Source organism: Mauremys mutica, chromosome 11 (assembly GCF_020497125.1).
Source record: "Mauremys mutica isolate MM-2020 ecotype Southern chromosome 11, ASM2049712v1, whole genome shotgun sequence".
NCBI classification, from domain to species: Eukaryota; Metazoa; Chordata; order Testudines; family Geoemydidae; genus Mauremys; species Mauremys mutica.
Window position 1 is genome coordinate 86,003,462 of NC_059082.1, and position 18,208 is coordinate 86,021,669.

The 18,208-nt window shown below is 44.2% G+C and overlaps 1 protein-coding gene across 6 annotated transcripts in view; it reads left to right on the forward strand.

The window, feature by feature from the left end:
- Positions 1–18,208, forward strand: part of PDPK1 (3-phosphoinositide dependent protein kinase 1) — a 133,967-nt gene that overhangs the window by 11,034 nt on the left and 104,725 nt on the right. Inside the window, exon 1 of one of the 6 annotated variants that reach the window (XM_044979212.1) lies at positions 12,727–12,840. The exons of the other annotated variants lie outside the window; for them this stretch is intronic. The gene's annotated coding sequence lies outside the window, so the exon portion shown is untranslated. Of the gene's footprint in view, positions 1–12,726; positions 12,841–18,208 lie in introns of those variants that run through there. 6 annotated transcript variants of the gene reach the window in all.

An 18,208-nucleotide genomic window follows, 5' to 3' on the forward strand; every position in this document is an offset into this window, starting at 1 on the left:
GAGCCCTGTACTATCAAATATATTCTTGAGAAGCTACATAGATTATGATACGTAACCTTCTATTTGATAAGCACAATAGATTGAGCCTCATTGTAAGACATGTTTTCCAGTTCTCATATCTTTCTTGTGGTTTTGCTCTAAACCTTCTGTAGTTTACCTCCTTTTGGAAGTCAGCCCCAGTATTCCAGGAGTGATGTCCACAGTGCTATATACAGTGGCAATAAACTTGCCTACTCCTACTTGAAGATCCTCTGTTCATACATTCAGGGATCTCATTAATCCACTTAGTCAGGCACGTTTCCACCATGACCTCTAAATTCTTTTCAGAGACATGGATTTGCAGGATACAGTCCATACATTTTTTTGTAATGTGAGATACATTTTCTGTTCCTAGATCTAGGACTTTACTTTTGGCCGTATTAAACCATGTACTTGCACCCAGTTTACCAACCAATCCAGATTGCTCTATATAAGTGACCTGCCCATATCGTTATTAGCCATTTCACCAATCTTTATCCGCAATGATCTTTTGTGCCAGTCACTGATAAAACTTTTATAGCTTTTAGTTGAGAATGAATCCCTGTGGGAATCTGCTAGTAACATCGCCGTTTGATTTCCCTTTGAGATTTTAGCCATCTTATCTATTTAGTAATTGCTATGTTGATTGATGTTAACTCTAATTAGAATGTTGTGCAGTAGTAAGTCAAATGCCTTGTAGATGTAACTGCATTGACATAATGTAGACCTTTAATAACCAGATTTGTAATACCAAAAAAATGATATCCAGTTTATTTGACAGGATCTGTTTCTCATAAAACTTATTGATTGACATTACATTCCCATCCTGGAATATATTTATTGAATTTCATGTTGGCTGTTGCATCATTTTGGTATAGCCCCATGGGAAGCTTCACTGCAATAGTCTAATCCTAAAATGATTGACACTGATAATGATAGCAAAGGCCACCTTTGAAGGAGACTCCTCCTGGTCTGATGGGGAGGGAGTGGGAAAAAGCTTCATATTCATTGTTACTATATGATTGTTTAACGCAGATCGGGACTCAGTATTAGCAACAGATTGTGAACTCTGTTATCAAATGGTAGGCACCCTTTCCCTCCCTGCTGCCCATCATTGCAGCTTCTAGGCCAGGGGTCGGCAACCTATGGCACACGTGCCAAAGACGGCACGCGAGCCAATTTTTAATGGCACGCTGGAGCCTGCTGGGACTCCAGTGTGCCATTAAAAATCCTGCCCAGCCCAGCCCGCTCTCCTCTGCCCTCCGCTCTCCCCACGGGGGCAGGGAGCAGAAGCATAGCCGTGCGCACGGGATGGGCAAAAGGCCCCACTCTCTGGGCACGGCAAGCCGCGGGGTCCGCGCTTCCAGGACGGAGTGCTGGGCCGAACACAGCAAGCTGCCGGCCCCTCCCCCACCTTCTCCCCTCCCCTGGAGCCCTGCTGCCGCGCGCAGCGCTCTGGGGGTTGGGGCTGCGCGCTCCCACGGGGCAGCGTGTCTGGCTCTGCCTGGAGCCTCAAGGTAATGGGCCCAGGGCTGGGGGTGTTGGATAAGGGGTGGGGGCAGTTAGGGGACAGGGAGCAGGGTGGCTTGGATGGGGGGGTGGGATCCGGGGGGTGGTGGCGAGGGGTGGGGGTCTCTGGAGGGGGCAGTCAGGGTGCAGGGGGGGGTTGGATGGGGCATGGGAGTCCTGGGGTTTGTGAGGGGGCAGGGGGTGGATAGGGGTCAGGGCAGTCAGGGGACCGGGAGCAAGGAGGGTCCTGGGGGGGCAGTTAGGGTGGGGGGAGTCTCTGGAGGGGGTGGTCCGGGGACAAGGAGCTGGGGAGGTTGTATGAGTTGGGAGTTCTGGGGGTCCTGTCAGGAGGCAGGGGTGTGGAGAGGGGTTGGGGCAGGCAGGGAGTGTTGGGGGGTTGGGTGGGTCGGGAGTTCTGGGGGTCCTGTCAGGGGACAGGGAGCGGTTGGATGGGGCATGGGAGTCTTGGGGGTCTGTTTGGGGATGGGGGTGTGGATAAGGGTCGGGGCAGTCAGGAGACAGGTAGGGGGTAGGGTCCAGTCTGGGGACAGGGGACAGGAAGGCTTAGATAGGGGGTGGGGTCCTGGGGGGCAGTTGGGGGCAGGGGTCCCAGGAGGGGGTAGTCAGGGGACAAGGCGCAGCGGGGTTGGGAGTTCTTAGGGGGGCAGTCACCCAACCCTCTCCCCTGAGCCCTGGCACCCCCCCCCCACACACCACGCCCTCTGCCCTGAGCCCCGCACACACCCCAGGCCCCTGCCCTGAGCCCTGTACTCCCTCATATACACCCAGCCCTCTGCTTGACTCCTTCACCCGCCCCCTGCAACACTAGCCCTGACTCTGGCACCCCCACCCATACCTAGCGCACCCCCCCCCCCGCCCTGACACCTCCAGCCCACCCTCAGCCCTCTGGGTCCTGGCTGCCGGCCCCACACAGTCCGCTGCTGGTCTGGGGTTCTGGCTGCCGGACCCTTGCCAGCCGGGGTCCCGGCCACAGGCCTCGCTCAGCCCACTGCCGGCCTAGGTGAACAGAACCCCAGACCAGCAGCAGGTTGAGCAGGCCAGCGGCATAAGATCAACATTTTAATTTCATTTTAAATGACGCTTCTTAAACATTTTGAAAACCTTGTTTATTTTACAATACAACACTAGTTTAGTTATATAATATATAGACTTATAGAGACCTTCTAAAAAAACATTAAAATGTATTACTGGCACGCGAAACCTTAAATTAGAGTGAATAAATGAAGACTCGGCACACTGCTTCTGAAAGGTTGCCGACCCCTGTTCTAGGCTATAGTTTGCTGTTTCCATTGGCCCTGTAAGCTGGGGGATGACTGGACACTTGTCCACATTAGTCTTTTTTTTTCTAAAATTCTCACTGTTGCAAATGGTCACTGTTGCAATTGCTGGTACATAGGTCTGAATTCTAGTTCAGATAAGTTGTCATTGACCACAAACACTTGTTACAATGTCATTTAGACCTTATATGAGTCAGGTTAGACAACAACAATAAAAAACACTGGCAGTCCCAAAAGGTCTGCCTACAATATTGCTCCTGCTATTGTTACCACTGGTAGAGCTTCACCGGTGAAATTTGGTGGGAAATTTGGCACAGGGAAAGGCTAATGTAAACACAGCCACAGTAGTTGGACTTGCTTTGAACAAGGCTGCATTAATGCAAGCACTTATATATGAACATGTGTTGCATACCAGATGTGACTGAGGGTTTCAGATGTATTGGCGTGGCCAGAATGCTCTAGTGTAGACAAGAGTCCAATAAAGAGATGCATAATTAGCTAGTTTTGCTTTCCTAGGAATTGGCCTTTCTCTTCCAGTTCTCCTTTTATTTGAATTGTCAGATTCCAGTAGCTATGCTATTAACTGTTCAGATAACCTGTGGGTGTAAAAGGAATAACACGGGTAGGCAACCTATAGCATGCGTGGCTCCTTCGGCACGCGAGCTGATTTTCAGTGGCACTCACACTGCCTAGGTTCTGGCCACTGGTTCGAAGGGCTCTGCATTTTAATTTAATTTTAAATGAAGCTTCTTAAACATTTTTAAAACCTTACTTACTTTACATACAACAATAGTTTAGTTATATATTATAGACTTATAGAAAGAGACCTTCTCAACACATTAAAATGTATTACTGGCACACGAAACCTTAAATTATAGTGAATAAATGAAGATTCGGCACACCACTTCTGAAAGGTTGCCAACCCCTGGAATAACAGGACGATACCTAGTGAGTCTTTAATTTGCATCCAGATAAGTTGTGGTGTTTCTCCTATTTGAGGTACTATTTCTATTCAGCAATTGTTAGGGGTTAGTGCATGGAAGGTGAAGCAGAACCATGTAAACACACATTCCGTACTGGATTTAAAAGAAAAATGGAAGGAAGCCTGTTAATAGTGATTTATGAGAATGACACTGACGTATACATTTGACATGTTGCCCCCTAACTTCCCTTGCCTCCCAAATAGTTCCATTATTTTGAACTTTATTAGCTTCCAAACATATAGTATATTGTGTTGATGAGCAAACCATTTCTCCTATTGGGCAGTAGTTCAAAAAAACTACCTTTTAAACATAGGAAAACAATTAAATAGTGGTGGTCAGTATGTGATACTCTGTGAACAAGATCAAATTTTAAAAAGGAGATTTAGAATAACTAAAGTGTTGTCAAGCCTCTGACATGGAGTACTTTGGCACTGGTTATATCAGCACTGTTGACTCTAGCTGCCTCTACCCTGGCTCCACTGTTGACCTCTCAGCACTGTACAGTACCAATGACATATATGGTATTAACAGATCTGAGGGTCTCTCAGGAGCCAGAATCACTCTCTACCACTGACTCAAGTAGTACTGGACCTGTCTCTCACCTGTTACTGAATACCTTCTCTCCCCCTCTCCCCCGCCTTCAGCAATTCACTGCCCCACCAATTGACATAGCATTGTTTTTGATGACTTCTGCATCAAATGAAGTGGGGGTACTCGTGCATTTATTCCTTAAGGATGTTTCTTCTGGTATTATCTGCCTTAGACAAAGAATCTAGAGATGCTTCCAGGGGCAGATTTTATGCAGACTAGTGCTTTGGGCACAGACCATGGTTCCCTACCCCAGGGCTACTAGGCTCTTACCCAACTATGCCAGCATAGTTTTATTGGGGTTCAGAAGCCTCTTTTGGACAGAATTGCTCCTGACAGGCCTTGGCCCCATAAGGGCTCTCACTCTACAGCATCAATTACCCAGTCTACACCTGGTGACTTACCCAAGAAAATGCCACCTCACTGTGGATTTATTTCCTTGTTATCCTTTGAGCCTATTGTTCTGTCTATTACAACTAGATAACTTTAAGGAGTATCAGGACCCGCTTAAGAGTCTTGGACTCTTAACAGATTCCCTTGGAAGAGATCCAGGAACCTACCCACAGGCTGGTTGACATCTTACAATCTCTCAGATCTGGCAAAATAGTGTGGTGTTAACAAGGTTATTATAGATCCAAGCAAAAGTTATTTGGCAGATCCCAGGCCCAGCAGCCTCTATCTCCCAGAAGGTGGACAAGAAATAGCAAGTTCCCTCAAGGGAGGCTAAATTCTTTTGTGTGTGTCCTGTACCACCTTTGTTAGTAGTGATGGCAGCTAATGAAAAGTTGTCAGCAAAATAAGACCACACAAAAGGAACATGAGCCTAAATGATTGGTTATATTTGGCTGTAAATCGTATTCATTGGCTAGTTTGGAGTTTAGATCAAGTTGCAGTGGGGTGATGAGAAGCTCTCTCAACTTCAGGGCTCTGACTTCCTCAAGAGGCTCAATCCATTGTAAAGGACATGCCATTGAAAAGGTCCATGTTATTTAGTTCTAAGATAAATTATGCTCTTTTTACATTGAAGGATTCTGGAGCTACTCTTGGTCCTCAGTTTTGGACCCTATTATGATGGAATATTCTGTCCAGTTCCATACTCTCCACCCTGCTTCCCTCTTCCTTGTCAGGGACCAATCTCACAATAACCTATAACACCAAGAAGTCCTGTCATTTCATTCACTTGAAGAGATAAAGGACAGTTCCTCAATACCAATGGAAAGGGTTCTACAGAAAATACTACTTGGAGGGAGGGGGGAAGATAAAGGATGGCAGACCTCCTTGTGCATAAGAAGGCTCAACACATTAATATGCAAGTTGAAGTTCAGAGACTGTCTAGACAGACACTGAATTGTGTGAAAGCTTGTTATGAAGTGGCCAAAGTAGAGCTCCAGTTTCTCTCAGAGCTCATTCCATGAGAGTGCAGGGAGCCTCTGCAGCACTGAGAAATGTTTCCATAGTAGACATGTAAAATAACCCCCTGAAGATCTATTCATGCATATACAAAGCATTTTGGTGTCCATGAAGCTTCCAGATCAGATGCTGCATTCAGGGAAGGATATGTTGAAAATGACTCCAAGCTACCACCTCCATTACACTGCTTGGAAATCACCAAACATGGAATATGCAGATGGACAGTCAAAAGAGAGAGGAAAGTTACTTAACTGTACAGTAACTGGCCTCTCTGAGGCCATGTCTACACTACCACTCCCCTGAACGACATAAGTTACGTCGTTATAAGTGGTAATGTGCACAGCGCTATGTCCCGCTGATGTAGCTAACGCTCCTCGTTGGGCATGGATTAATTGTGTTGATGGGAGACCTTTCTCCTGTCGGCATAGAGTGGCATCAGTACAGCTGTGCTGCTGTGAGCTCTCTAGTGTAGACATAGCCTGAGATGTGTTGTCCATATGCACATTCCCCAACCTGCCTTCCATCCCCCTCTATCTCAGCGTCCTACCAAAACTTTGTGGTGGGAAGAAAACTAAGTGTTGTTTGGCGTACTCTGCCCTTTTATACCCTTGTCATAGGGTGAGGACATTTAGGGGTGCATGAGCAGCCAGAAGGGACACTGGTGTCCAAAAGACTTATCTGGGGTGCATGCACCCCATAAATTAAACATGCATGTGGAGTAGACAATACATCTTGAAGAAATCTAGTTACTGTACAGTTAAGTAACTTTCCTTGCTTTTTATAGTTCTTGGTTCACATTTGGAAGGTGGCTTACAACTATAATGATTACACACCTACTTAGTAAAGACAGGTTGTATTCTGAGAAGTTGATGGGCCTCACACAAATGCAACCTATTTGCCATGAACGAGTAGAGCTTTCTTCAAGCCCTTGGATATGGGTGAGGCACAGCCTGCACTTCCTGAAAAACAGACATGGTATAGTCTCTGTAGTCTAGAAAACATTTGTGTTTATCATTCCTTTCCATAACGCTACTGCGTTAGTGAACAGACTAAGAATGTCTCCTAGCTGTAGTTATATTTTGTGTGTTGAATGTTTATCTCAAAAAGTGAACTTGTTTAACTGGGCAGGGGGTGGAGGTGGGGGGAGAATTCCTGTACTTTGTAGAATACCAAATTGGTGAATTGTTGTTTTAAAATCTACATTTTGGAATGGAACCTTTTAAACCCAAACATGTGGCTGAGTGCAGGTTGGATTCCCTTCCAAAGAGCCTTCCTACTTAAATCCAGAAAATTGTTTTGAACCCTGTAGAAATGGGGCATTTTCAGTGAAACCTGTGAAATGGAAAATCTCCACTTCTGTAAGAATGCAAAATCAATTTTAAGCTTCAAAGGGAAAGATTGTGATACCAAATTTGTGAGGTGTGTGTACTGTGCCTGACTTTTGCTTCACAGTAAGTTATGCATTGTTTTGCTAACTGTCTTTGAGGAACTCTACCCACTGAGTTTAAAACAATGTTTAAACCTAGAGCAGTGTTTGTTTATAGAAAAATTATAATTTCCAATGCAGTGCAGCCAGGTTTTAATTTCAGAAAGGTTCGGCAATACTTTCATATTGCCTGCACTGCATTCTCTGCTTGGTTGCACAGCCACAACCATCTACAGCAAATGTGACAAACTAATGGCAGTATGTCACTGACAGGAAAGCCATCTTGAGAATAATCTGTTCTCACAGTTATAGTTTTTGGGAATTGGATATCAAAGTAGCTAAAATGATCTAGCAGTTTTTCTGATTATTTTTCCTATCTAGATTACAAAAGTCAGGGTTCAGTAGGCTTTTCTTGTCTCTGTTCCTTTGAGTGCTATATTTGGGTATTACTTTGTTTTGGCATTAGGATATCTTTGTGACCATATTTGGAATTTAAATATTGAAACCTTCCTTCTGGTGAGAAGAGACTACAAGGCAGGGCCGGATTAAAAAACAAAACCTGGATGGGAGTGTACAACTCCGCTCCTGCTGTTCTCATCTTTTTGTGACACCTGCCCCTGCCCCTCCCTCCCAAAAATACCTTTTGAAAAGAAATACCACTGAAAAGTGGGGCGGTTCCATGAATAGCTTAAAAGGATAAAATAGTCACTTCATAGCCAGCAAATGTAGAAATTTGTCCCGTGTGTATATTTTCATTACCGTTTTTACACTTCATTTAATTTTTCCTTGTATGTTTCATTGTGGTTTAGAAAATTAATCTGATTTACAAGCTTCAATTTATGTTTGTTGCACAGCTGTACAAGGCTACTGTTTTGTTCAAAGTATACAACACTATTCACAAGATGGACTGATTTCTCTAAGGCTCTAGTAGTTTGAAGTAAACTTAAAGTTCAGGTTAATTCATAGGAGATACCACTTTGACATTTTGATCCACAGGTATGAGGCGATTCTTAAAGTAGAGCCCTGAAAAGACTGCATTCTTGAGTTGAATTCCTTCTGGTTACATGTCTGAGTCTGTGCTGTTGTAGATATCATTGAGGCATGTATCAGTCAGGCTAATGTTTCATTTGACAAGTTAAGAGCTGCTATCTCTGGAATGAGGGCTCAGGCATTGGCAGGCCAAAGGGTTTCAAGTTTTGCGGAAAATTCAGGGTTGATTTGGTGATCTGCAGCGTACAGGAGGGATCTTTAGAGCTAAACTGGGTAAAATTACGGTTTGTGAAGAGTGTGACTACATTAATGCTCCTTAAACCAATTTCCCAGCTTTTTGTTTCTTTTTAATTAAACAATCACTCTTAGACTTAGGCTATATCTACACTATGGACCTTACAGTGGTACAACTGTACCACTGCAGCTGTGTCGCTGTAAGGTCTCCTGTGTAGCCACTCTGTTCCGACGGGAGAGAGTTCTCCTGCCAGCATAATTAAAACACCCCCAGCGAGCGGTGGTAGCTGTTGATGGGAGAGTGTCTCCCTCTGACATAGCACTATTCATACTATTGCTTTTGTCGATGAAACTTTTGTCCGTTGGGGATGTGTTGGATTTTCTCCCCACACCCCTGACTGACAAAAGTGCTAGTGTAGACATAGCCTCAGATGAATATTCCACCCTTCTAAGTGACATAAGTTACACCCGTCATAAGTGCTAGTGTGCACAGTGCTATGTTGGTGGGAGAACTGCAACCGCCGATCGTTGAAGGTGGATTAATTGTGTTGACAGGAGAGCTCTCTCCCATTGTTAGTGGCTACACGAGACATCTTACACTGGTGCAGCTGTAAGCACTCTAGTGTAGACATAGCCTTAGAAGTTCAGGCTACATATTTTTAAGGACATGGGGATTGTAAATAAGATGTTTGGGGATAGGTAATTAAAGTGTTTTTTTTCTGTCCCAATTATTTGATTTGCTGGCCCTGTGATCTGTGGAGATCAGATACTGTGATGGTGCAGGGGCATGTAAGTACTTAGATGAGGGGGACTCACAAATCTCTTTTGAGCCTGACTTTTATTACCTAGCATATGGTAATACCTGTGCACTTATTGGGGCAGATTCCACGGGTATGGTGTTAAAACATTGGCAATAGTGGTAGAGCACATTACTTCTAAACGTGTGCACACTGGTGTTTTTTGTTAGCCATACGATTGTGAAACATCTAATTTCCTTCGTTGATAGGGTAACTGGCTTAGTGGGTGAGTGGAAGCAATAGACTTCATTGATCTTAACTTTAATAAGGCTTTTGGTACTGTCTTGCATGATACTTTCATAAACAAAGTAGAGAAATATGGTGTAGATGAAATGAGGGCACAACTGGTTGAAAAAACATACTTCAAAAGTAGTTATCAACAGTTTGCTGTCAAACTGGGAAGGACGTATCAGGTGGTGTCCCAAAGGGGTTTTTCCTTTGTCCAGTACTAGTCAATATTTTTGTTAATGACTTGGGAAATTGAGTGTAGAGTGTGTTTGCAAAATTTGCAAATGACTTCAAGCCGGGAAGGATTGCAAGCACTTTGGAGGACAAGATTAGAATTCAAAATGATCTTGATAAATTGGACAATTGGTGTGAAATCAGTATGATGAAAATCAATAAAGATACGTGCAAAATACTATCTAAGAAAAAATCAACTGCACGAATACAAAATAACTGGGTAGGCAGCATTACTACAATAAAAGCCCTAGGGGTTATAGTGGATCCCAAATTGAAACTGAGTCAAAAGAATGACACTGTTGTGTGAAAAAGGCAAATGTCATTTTGGGATGTATTAACAGGCATGTCCTGTGTAAGACATGGGCAGTAATTGCTCCACTCACTGGTGAGGGCTCAGCTGGAGTGGTGTCCAGTTTTGGACATCACACTTAAGGATTTGGACAAACTGGGAAGAGTCCAGAGGAGAGCAACAAAAATAAGAGGGTTAGAAAACATGACCTGTGAGGAAAGGTTGAAAGAATTGGGCATGTTTAGTCTAGAGAAAAGAAGTGGGGGTTAGGGGGTGGTACACAGCATAGTCTTCAAATATGCAAAAGGTTGTTATAAAGAGGATGGTGACAGGATGTCGGTCATCAATTGTTCTCCATGCCCACCAAGCCTGGGACAAGAATTATTTGGCTTAATTTGCAGCAAGGGAGATTTAGGTTAGCTACAAGGAAAAATGTTCTCCCATAGTTATCCCTGTCATTGGAGATTTCTAAGAACAGGTTAGACGGACATCTGTCAGGGTTGGTCTACGTGACCGCTTGAGGTCCATTCCATCCCTACACTTTCATGATTCTGTGATTTACGCTGCAACAACTGCTAAAGTTACATTCCTACAATAATTAGATTGCAAACCAAGAGGTTGTACAAAACTCAGATCAAATAAAATTTCTAAGACCACCTGTCTAGCGCCAAGGTGTTCAGAATACTGTACCTTCTCCAAACATGGCTGGAGAGAATTCCCAGAGTCAGAGGAATTACAGCAAAGCATTATTGCCATGCACAAGCTTAGATAAATTACATTTGTAAGTGAGTGTCTATATTGTAAAATTTAATTTAAATGAGCATCTATAGGATACTGCTGTTCTGGAGACTATTGAGCACCAATCTCACTGAGTGCCACCGACTGACCTTGTAGTTTCTACTGGGGGACTTCAACACTCATGTGAGGAATGATGGAGATACCTGGAGGGGATTGATTGGGAGGAATGGCCTCCCAGGTCTGTGCTAGTCATGGATTGTACATAACTAATACAATGTTCAAACACAAGGTGGCTCATAAATGTACTTTGTACCAGAGCACCTTGGGCCGAAGATCAGTGATCAACTTCATAGTTGTCTCGTCAGACCTAAGGCCATATGCTCTGGAAAGTCAGGTGGAGAGCGGCAGAGCTGGCAACCCGATTGCCACTTGGTGGTGAGTTGGATCCGATGAATGGGATGCCAGCTGGATAGACAGGAGGCCCAAATGATCAGTGTGACTCTCCTGGAACATCAGGTGGAGGACCCTGTGTGGAAAGACTTCAGTTCTTACCTCTGGAAGAACTTCTTCTGCATTCTGGGTGAGATCTTGGACATTGAATCTGAGTGGACCATGTTCAGGGCCTCAGTCATTGAGGCAGCCACAAACAGCTGTGGCCTGAAGGTAGTTGGTCCCTGTCATGGTGGCAACCCTAGGATCTGCTGATGGACTCCAATGGTGAGAGAAGCTGTCAAGGCAGTGAAGGAAGCCTTCTGAGCAATGCTCGTGAACCAGACTCCTGATACAGCTCAAAGGTACCTGCTAGCTAAGAGGGCTGTGGTTGAAGTGAAAGCCCAGGATTAGGAGAAGTTTGGAGAGACCATGGAGAATGACTATCAGACAGCTTCAAAGGTGTTCTGGTAAGCCATTTGTTGCCTTAGGAGGGTCAGCAGGATGTTGCCCAGGCAGTACTCAGTAAGGGTGGTGAAACGCTGACCTCGACTGAGGAGATTGCTGAGAGGTGGAAGGAGCACTTTGAGGAACTCCTCAACCTGATGGACACGCTCCACTTCCAGGAGGCAGCACCGGAAACCTCCGTGAGATCAGATCTGTTTCTGCTGCTGAGGTCAATAGAGTGGTAGAGTGCCTTCATAGTGGGAAGGCAGCAGGGGTGGGTGAGATTTGCCTGGAGATGTTGAAAGCACTGGACAATGTTTGGGTGTGGTGGTTAACACACATCTTTGGTGTTGCATGGAAGGTGGGTGCAGTACCTCTGGACTGGCAAACCAGGGTGGTGGTCCCAGTCTTTAAGACAGGCAGCCAGAGGATGTCCCCCAACTGTAGGGGGATCACACTTCTCAGCCTCCCCAGCAAAGCCTATGCCAAGGTGCTGGAGAGGAGGTTGAACCTCAGATTCAGGAGGGACAATGTGGATTCCGTCCTGGCCATTGAACAATGGACATTTGCTATCTCATAGATACTTGAGGGGTTGTAGGAGTTTGCTAATCCAGTCTATTTTTGTTTTGTAGACCTGGAGAAGGCATATGACCATGTTCCCCGAGATGTCTTGTGGGAAGTGCTGTGGGAGTATGAGGTGCTGGTGCCACTTCTGTGTCCTATCCGGTCCCTCTATTCTCGGAGTGAGAGTTGCATTTGTATTCTTGGTATTAAATCACATTTGTTCAGGGTGGGCATTGGACTCCACCAAGGGTGTATCTTGTCCCCACACCTGTTCATGATTTTCATGGACTGGATATCAAGGCACAGCTGAGCTGTGGAGTGCATCCAGTATGGGGACTCTCTGCTGTTTGCAGATGATGATGTCCTTGCTTCTTCAGACTGTGATTTCCAGCGTGCACGCTAACGTTTCGCTGCAGTGTGTGAAGCGGCTGGGACAAGAATCAGCACTTCCAAATCAGAGGTCATGATCTTTGCTTGGAAGAAAGTGGACTGCTCTCTCCAGGTGACGGGGGAGCAGCTGCCCTTAGTGGACAAGTTCAAGTATCTAGAGATCTTGTTCACGAGTGATGGCAAGCGGGAACATGAGATCAACTGATGTGGCAGTGATGCGGGTGCTGTACTGGTCCATGAGTTCTCTGATGAAGCTCTCTGTTTACAGGTAACTCTATGTCCCATCCTCTTCTATGATCATGAATTTTGAGTAATGACTGAAAGGACGAGATTGTGGGTACAGGTGGTGCAAATGAGTTTTCTCTGCAGAGTGGCTGGGCTTACTATTCTCGATAGGGTGAGGAGCTTGGCTATATGGGAGGGCCTCAGAGTAGAGCCGCTAATCCTCCGGATCAAGAGGAGCCAGTTGAGGTGGTGCGGGCACTTGATAAGGATGCCCCCAGGAGGCTTCCATTAGAACTTGTACTGGGCATGTCCCACTTGGCGGAGGCCCCGAGGCCGACCCATGACACCCTGAAGGGATTATATCTCCGGGCTGGCCTGGGAACACTGGGGGAAATCCCCCAGGAGGAGTTGGAACCGGTTATGGAGGAAAAGGAGGTCTGGTCCTTCCTACTCACTATGCTACCGCCATGACCCTCACCAGGAAAAGCAACATAAAGGAAAAAGAAGACCACCAGTCAAACCGGAAAGTAAGGTTTTATGTAATATACGTTACATAAAACTCCAATAGTTTTCTTAGATTTTGGTGAGATTTACACTCTGCCAGGTTTGAAGGAAATTTTTTTTAGTAGCTTTCACATTTTAAACATTTTAAAATCCTGCAGGTAAGTGGAGGGTCCCTTAAACATGGTGTTCTTATGAAGGAAAAAAAGGTACAAACAGTTTTTAGTCAGGGTGTCTCTTTGCCATGCCCTGAAGGTGCTTGAGAAAGTGGTTTTCACATCAGTGTCACTTGAAGAACTTCTGTCTGTTTGTCAAAAAGTGTTACTGTATCAGAACTCAAGTTTCAGAGTAGCAGCCATGTTAGTCTGTATCCACAAAAAGAACAGGAGTACTTGTGGCACCTTAGAGACTAAAAAATTTATTTGAGCATAAGCTTTCATGGGCTACAACCCACTTCATCGAATGCATGCAGAACTGAAAACCTTTTAGATGCTAGGCAACCCTGCATAATTCCACCAGTTTTCATATCTTCATCTTGATAATACAGTCCTCTTTTTCTCAAATTTTGGATTTGAAGCTACATTAACTATATTGATTCCTATTCAGATGGTAAATAAAAACTGCTGTAATTCCTTAGACTCTGGGAATTCTCTCCAGCCATGTTTGGGGAAGGTACAGTATTCTGAACACCTTGGCGTTAGACGGGTTGTCTTAGAAATTTTACTTGATCTGAGCTTTGTATAACCTCTTGGTTTGCCATCTAATTATTGTAGGAATGTAACTTTATGCTCTTTACAGCTAAGAAATACCGTACTAATTAACACTAATTACCTGTTTGATATAGTTCATGTGCAGAAAATAGAGAAGCATATTGGCTTCATATGACCATTTGTTCTGCTCTGCTGAAACAGGATTTAAAAATGGGAAACACTCTACATTATTAATGATTTTTGTAATTTGGAAGCTGGCAGCTGAGCATATGCAGTAAATAGCTGATAAGTATAACTCTCATGACTAATACAATCCCTTTTTCCCATCCATCACTAGGTTGACTGTCTCATATGCTTCTGTGCTGCCATCAACAAATTTGATAATTGAATATTTCATTCAGTTCATACTACAAACCTCTCCTGAGCTTTCACATTGTCTTCTGCTTGCACAGTTAAACTCCTTCAGTGGGGCACTAAGCATTCTGCTCCTTTGGTTAGGACAGAATACTTGGAGTTGGAATTCTTGGTTCTGTTCCCAGCTCTCTTTGCTGTCTTCAACAAAATTACTCTAGATTTAGATCAGAGTAAAAAGAGCAATGCAATTTAGCAGAGTTACTTCAGACTACATCAGTATAACAGAGTAGAATTTGGCACTGTGTGCGCTTGGGAAAATCACTTAGGGAAACTGGTGCAGAATTTATCTCCTTACTTGAGGACAGTAACTCACGAAGCTGTTTTTGAAGATTAATGTTTATAAAGCACTTGGAGGTCCACCAACAGGTGCTGTTCATAATAGCAGAAGGTATAAAATGGAGGACTTGCCTGGATTGAGGAGGAAAGAAAGGGCACAACAGTCCAGCCAACAACTATAGGTATGTCTGCACTACAAAATTGGTTGATTTAATGGAAGTTGATTTTTTAGAAATCGATTTGATAGTCAATTGTGTATGTCGCTACTAAGCACATTAAGTTGGCGGTGTGCATCCACAGTACCGAGGGTAGCGTCGACTTTCGGAGCATTGCACTGTGGTAGCTATCCCACAGTTCCTGCAGTCTCCACCGCCCATTGGAATTCTGGGTTAGAATCATAGAATATCAGGGTTGGAAAGGACCTCGGGAGGTCATCTAGTCCAACCCCATGCTCAAAGCAGGTCCAACACCAACTAAATCATCCCAGCCAGGGCTTTGTCAAGCCTGACCTTAAAAACTTCTAAGGAAGGGGATTCCACCACCTCCCTAGGTAACCCATTCCAGTGCTTCACCACCCTCCTAGTGAAAAAGATTTTCCTAATATACAACCTAAACCTCCCCCACTGCAACTTGAGACTATTACTCCTTGTTCTGTCATCTGGTACCACTGAGCTCCCAGTGCCTGATGGGGCAAAAACATTGTCTGTGGCATCCAAGCTGTAGATCATGAGGAGGAGTAGATGTTTAAATGGCAAGTTCTGATCTGATAGAGAAACGTAGAGACTTGTCTCAGCTTCTGGAAGAGTAGATAGATATTTTGACTCAGGGATTTCTGTTAGCAAAACACATCTCTCCTGTAGTTATAAAGTTGCAAAATGGGTTCCAGTTATATTCCTAGACATGTAAACCAAAAAACCTGTTAAGATTGAGAGTATGTATCAGTTACTAAAGGATAAAAAGCATAGTGAAATTATTCCAAAACAAAGCATTACAAATGCACAGAAATCCAGAGTTAAAAGGAACTTACACTTAACAGAAATCCACACATGTTAATGTGTTTAAATGCAGTTAAGGCAACCAAAAATCCTTAATTCTGTCCTGTAGTGACACCAAGCAATAACTGGATAAAACACTTTATGTTCATGAGTGTGTATCTATCATAGGTAATTATGGTGGCAACTGTCCATGTCAGAAGACAGTGGTGTAAGTGCCAAAGCAGTTCACTTACTCTGTGTCAGGCTGTAGCATTGCAAGTGACTAAAATGTCCAATGCTCAAATTACACAGAGCTCTTCTTCAGATCTGGGAAATGTATTTAGCTGTGACACTCTGAGTACAAGGTGAAACAGATTGTTTAGCATGAATAACTAACGCACATTTCAAGGTGAAGTGACCCATTAACACCCCTCCAGTCATAGGGAGGAAAGGAGGGCGGGAGGGGGGAGATAATTGAGGGTGAGTGTTAGTAGGTTAAAGATTGTTGTAATAAGCCATCAATCCAGTGTGTCTATTCAGTCCATGATTTTTAGTGTTTAGCAAAGTTATGAATTTAAGCTCCAGGTTGTGCGGGTTTCCTTTGAGGATGAGGACTAAGAGGTCAGATATAGAGTGATTGCTTTGTGAAAAGTGTTCACACACTGGTGACAGTGGATTTTTTTTTATCTTCTCATTTTCCTGTGTAAGTAAATTTGAGAGCATAGTGATTGTCTGGTTTCACTTTTCAGCCAGCACAGAGCAGTACTGATCCATATTGGCATTCAATTCCCAGTTCTCTGCTCAAAACCAGCACCGTGCTGGAACTTCAAAAAAAGCAGACTGGGCCACTTTCACTATGACTGTGGACAATATAATCTCCTGCATACCCCCACTGCCAAAGACATTTGACTGTTTTACTGCGCTATTAATCTCTGCCACAAAGAACATCCCTGGGGACACAGGCCATCATACACTCCTTGCTGGACTGCAAAGACCCAAGAGTGCCTTCACAATTATGAGGAGCATAGAGACCCAGAAATTGGAGAAGCCCTCCCCTGGTGTCATCAGATGTAACAAGGCAGAAATGGTGGCTTGAATGTGTAGAAGGTCTAAACTTCACACGCTTTAGCAGTTCCTCCTAGAACCTGCTGAAACTGAAAGACCTAAGGGCTGCAAATCCCACATATGTCACTAAGCCACAAGTGAAGGGAAGTGCCATCACTGCTAAATTTTTGTGGACATCAAAACAGCCAGGGGACAAACAGTATCACAAACAAGTCCATCATCCATTCCATCAGGTTATGTTCAAATGAGTTCCATTGTCCCATGGGTCTGGACCATTCACAAATAAGGAGATTGATTCAGCTATTGCAGTCATAAAATTGGGAAAAGCAGCGGGAAAAGATGGTATCTATCCCGAGTTCCTATATAACCTGGGTCCACTGGCATAAAAATGGATGATGCAGCTTTTTACCAACATCACAGAGACCAGTGAAATCTCCTGCCTGTGGAGAGATGCCAATGTCATTGCAGTCCTAAAGCCAGGAAAACCTGCAGATCACGCTTCTTAGTTATAGGCCAATCTCCCTCTTGAGCACCATCTACAAAGTGATGAAGCATATGATTCTGAATTAAATCAGTCCCACTGTGGATACCAACCTAACCAAAGATCAAGCTGGTTTTCAACTGCACAGAAGTTGTTGCAGCCAGGTCCTGGCCCTCACTACAGACATGGAGGCTGGATTCCAATGAAAACTCAAGACCAGTAGTGCTGCTTTCATCAGTCTGTCGGCAGCATATGGCAGTCTGGTCTGCCACTGATCCTAGCCAAAGTGATCCTCTATGCCCCTATTCTCAGGCTGCTGAACACCATGCTTAGCAGCCAAAGGATGCTCATATACCTCGAAGGTCAAACTAGCAACCCGTGTGCTTTGAATAATGGGCTACTGCAAGGCTCTGTCCTTGCTCTAACACTCTTCAATGTATACACAAGCAATATGACTGAAACAATAGCATGGAAGTTGGCATATGCTGATGATTTGGCACTTGCAGTTCAGGCCCGTAGCTTCAAAGAGCTTGAAGTGACCTTGTATCTGACCTTAAGATCATGGAGGAGTACTTCCAAAAGTGGCAGCTGAGACCAGATATGAGCAAATGGGTGGTCTGTACTTTCCACCTTTGACAATAGAATCACACAAAACACTGTAGAGTTTTGTGGTGAAACTGTGTTATGACCCAAAGCCAGCATCTCAGTCTCAAGAATGACATTTTTGACTGCACACTGAGCTTTCATGGTTGCCTCAAGGAAGTAGCCTCAACAAAGACTCGCATCAACGTTATTCAGAAGTTATCAAGAACGGCTACCCCAGTGCTACGAATATCAGCCTTGGCCCTGGTGTACTTAGTTAAAGAGTGTACTGTGCATCGGTGTAAACAAGAAGCTACCATACCCCACTTGTGGCTAGACAGCTGAATCTGTGCATGCGAATAATCAAGGAACTTTAAAATCAACATATCTACCATGACTTTCTGTATT